General features: G+C 43.5%; 1 pseudogene; it reads right to left on the bottom strand.

Moving 5' to 3' along the window:
- Nucleotides 1-2,425: 2,425 nt before the first annotated feature.
- On the bottom strand, nucleotides 2,426-2,543 carry LOC124778054 (annotated as a pseudogene).
- Between the last annotated feature and the right edge of the window lie 1,487 nt (nucleotides 2,544-4,030).

Below are 4,030 nucleotides of genomic sequence, written 5' to 3'. Positions count from 1 at the left end.
GCAGGTACATTTACTGGTATATACTGATACTGTCTGAAAACTATGCTGCGAATAGAGTTAGTTTTACAGAATTAATAAATTAAAACGTCATTCCTGATTCTGAAGTTTTACTCCATCACCAGCGAAAAAGTAGTAAGCGACAAACTTCTTTCCTTTCGTTATTTTGTGGGCAGTGTGTGCAAGAAAAGATTTCGAAAATGTTTGGAAATATGTGTAAAGGTTTTTGCACGTCACTAAGTGCCCTCATTGTCGAATACTGGATGAATACAGTTTGGGTAATTTGTGCGCTGTGACTTACAGTGCCTCGGGCCATAGACACAGTTTCTAACTTATTGTATTAAACTTTTAACCTTAGATCATGGCTCTTAATGAGTGCATTATGACACTATCTTAAAATTTTAAATTTGCTATGTAACTGTGTGAAGTACTGAAAATCAAATTTTTGCTACCCCTGGGAGCTGTTAAATAGACAACCTGCAAATGAGACCGTATCCCGCCTTAGCCGTTAGTAGTGTACGTATTTTCGAAATTCTGTTCTCGGTACAGTTTCTACCTTCTACAGCTCCCTCCAGTACCACAGAAGCTATCCCCTGGTATTTTAACACATGTTCTGTCATTTTGTCTATTCTTCGTCTCAGTGTGTTGCACATATTCCTTTACTCGCCGATTTTGTGGAGGAACACCTAATTTCTTACCCTCACTATCTATTTAACTTTCAATGTCTTTCTATAGGACGAGAGCACAAGTGCTTGATTTTCTAATTTTCCGTTTTGTCCATAATACATAATTCCCTTCCATACAATGCTGTGCTCAAATGGTTCAAATGGCTCTGAGCACTATGGGACCTAACATCTGGGGTCATCAGTCCCCTAGAATTTAAAACTACTTAAACCTAATTAACATAAGGACATCACACATATCCATGCCCGAGGCAGGATTCGAACCTGCGACCGTAGCAGTCGCGCAGTTCCAGACTGAAGCCCCTATAACCGCTCGGCCACAGCGGCCAGCCCCAATGCTTTGCTCCAAACGTAATTTCTCAGAAAGTTCTTCCTCATATGAAGGCCTATCTGTGACACTAGTAGACATATTTTTGAGGGAAAAGGTGCCTTTGTCAGTGTTATTGTGCTTGTTATATTCTCCTTGCTTCGTCCATCATCCACAATTTTTCGTCCAAGGATGCAGACTTCCTTCACTTTCTCAAATGCGTGGAACTCAATTTTGACGTTAAGCTTATCGAAAATCTAATTTCTGATACTTTTTAATAGTTTCGTCTTTCTTCGATTTACTCTCAGTCAAAATTCAATGCGCATTAGACTATTCATTTCGTTAAACAGGTTCCTCACTTTTACCGAGTAAAGTATCATCAGCAAATCTTGTCACTGATATAGTCTGAAACTTTCATGCTGTTACTTGCTCATTTGGGTCTTACTGACAGCTGAATGAGGCATTGGTAAGTTGATGCTTGTTTATGACTAATACTTAGCACTCAATCTTACTGAAAACGGCCTCTGCTGCTTACACCTGATGAGCTGAACATTATGATCATCTACCTAATAGCCGGTATGTCATCCATTGTCACGAGTAAGAGCGGCGACGCGCCGTGGCATGGTAGCAGTGACGCTTTGGTAGGCTACTGGAGGGAGTCGGCACCACATCTCAGCACACAGTTCACCTAATTCATTCAGTGACATACTTACCACATATGCTGGAAGAGAAATCATTTACGTACCCTTGAGCACTGTACATAGCTCAGTATGTTACAAAAGGGTTTCGTGATTTACTGTCTTCGGAGATACTATGTGAATTTATACTCACACGCTCTTTCAAATCAGTTCCCTTGACAATTGATTTCTTACTTGAGTTTGTGCTGATTTGCACGCTGCTTTCAGCACGAAATAGCTAAATAGCTGAACATACTATTTGCCTTCTGCAGTTAGTAAAATCTTTCATGGCTGTCTCACTGCAGTTGATATCCAAACGTAAAGTCATCCAATGTGAATATAATACTTCGTATTTATATGTATAAGTTTTCAGCAGGAAACGCATAGTTAGAGATGATGCAGCTGACGGACTGGCAGTCCTTCATCCTATGTAAAGTGCAATTATACAGGGTGTTTCCGTAAGAGCGTGCAATAATTTAACAGGGCATAGAGGGTGCTCTACTGAACAAATTGAGGTAGGAAACCTGGAGTCGGAGAATCCAGCTTAAGGAGATAATAAGCACTCCGTCTTCAGGCCACAAGTGGACCATCGGGACCATCCGACCGCTATGTCATCCTCAATGGAAGGATGCGGAAAGGAGGGGCGTGTGGTCAGCACACCGCACTCCCGGAAGTTATGGTGGTATTCTTGACCGAAGCCGCTACTATTCGGTCGAGTAGCTCCTCGGTTGGCATCACGAGGCTGAGAGCTCCCCGAAAAATGGCAACAGCGCATGGCGGCCCGGATGGTCACCCATCCAAGTGCCGACCACGCCCGCCAGTGCTTAACTTCGGTGGACTGACGGGAACCGGTGTATCCACTGCGGCAAGACCGTTGTCTTAAGGAGATAATAGGAATAAAAACACATTAATGTGAACTTTTTTATTTACATCAGTTACATTAAGTGTAAATACGTTCATTGCCACAATGAATGCTGGACTGTGTGGCCGAGCGGTTCCAGGCGCTACAGTCTGGAACCGCACGACCGTTACGGCCGCAGGTTCGAATCCTGCCTCGGGCATGGATGTGTGTGATGTCCTTAGGTTAGGTAGGTTTAAGTAGTTCTAAGTTCTAGGGGACTGATGACCTCAGCATTTAAGTTCCATAGTGCTCAGAGCCATTTCATTTCAACACAATGAATGTACCATTTGCACTGTGTCTTCCAAAATGTTCAGAAGGCGACAGCCATCAACCTAAATCCAAGCATGACATCTGGCGCATTCTGACAATTATCCCTGGTGTGTTTCGAATCACATTACAGGCAGCTACAATTTTGGCAACTAATTCCATCTCCGGATCTACTGGGATTCCATATACCAATGATTTTAGATATCCCCACGGAAATAATCAAGGTGATTCAGGTCAGGTGACCTCGCAGGTCATGGAATAAGGCCTCCCTTTCCAATCCAGCAACCAGGAAATACAGCACTGAGATGGTTGCGGCAGAACTCTTTGCACTAACCTCAAATACAGGTGGCCATTCAGACGGCCTACTCTACCATGCCATTCTAGTAATCAGGATCGTCCTCCTTGTTTTTCTTTGCAGGAAATAAAAAATGGTTCAAATGGCTCTGAGCACTATGGTACTCAACTGCTGAGGTCATTAGTCCCCTAGAACTTAGAACTAGTTAAACCTAACTAACCTAAGGACATCACAAACATCCACGCCCGAGGCAGGATTCGAACCTGCGACCGTAGCGGTCTTGCGGTTCCAGACTGCAGCGCCTTTAACCGCACGGCCACTTCGGCCGGCGCAGGAAATAAAGAAAGTGCATCTAAATAAACAGCCCAGCACGTGTAAACTTGTAGCATGTTAGTTGTAAATAAGCTGGAAAACAGTAATGCTAGACAAAGCGGTAGACAAGTTTAGTTCTCCGACTCCAGGTTCCCTACCTCAAATTGTTCAGTGGAGTATCCTATATGTCCTGTTAAATTTTTGCACACTCTTACCGAAACACCCTATATGATATTGTATTTCTGACTGGGCCAACCGCGAACAGCACCGCACGAAGCTCAAAGCCACGTTGCTTACAAGTTTTCAAGCCGGCCGAAGTGGCCGTGCGGTTAAAGGCGCTGCAGTCTGGAACCGCAAGACCGCTACGGTCGCAGGTTCGAATCCTGCCTCGGGCATGGATGTTTGTGATGTCCTTAGGTTAGTTAGGTTTAACTAGTTCTAAGTTCTAGGGGACTAATGACCTCAGCAGTTGAGTCCCATAGTGCTCAGAGCCATTTTTACAAGTTTTCATGCAAAATGAGATGTTTATCACAACAATTTAAGATCATATACATTCTGTTTTCTTTTGCCATCCCACTGTAAATCGATGCG

This window comes from Schistocerca piceifrons, chromosome 2 (genome assembly GCF_021461385.2).
Source record: "Schistocerca piceifrons isolate TAMUIC-IGC-003096 chromosome 2, iqSchPice1.1, whole genome shotgun sequence".
Taxonomy (NCBI): domain Eukaryota; kingdom Metazoa; phylum Arthropoda; class Insecta; order Orthoptera; family Acrididae; genus Schistocerca; species Schistocerca piceifrons.
Note: the sequence above shows the minus strand (reverse complement) of the source record. Positions and strands in the feature narration are given on the sequence as shown.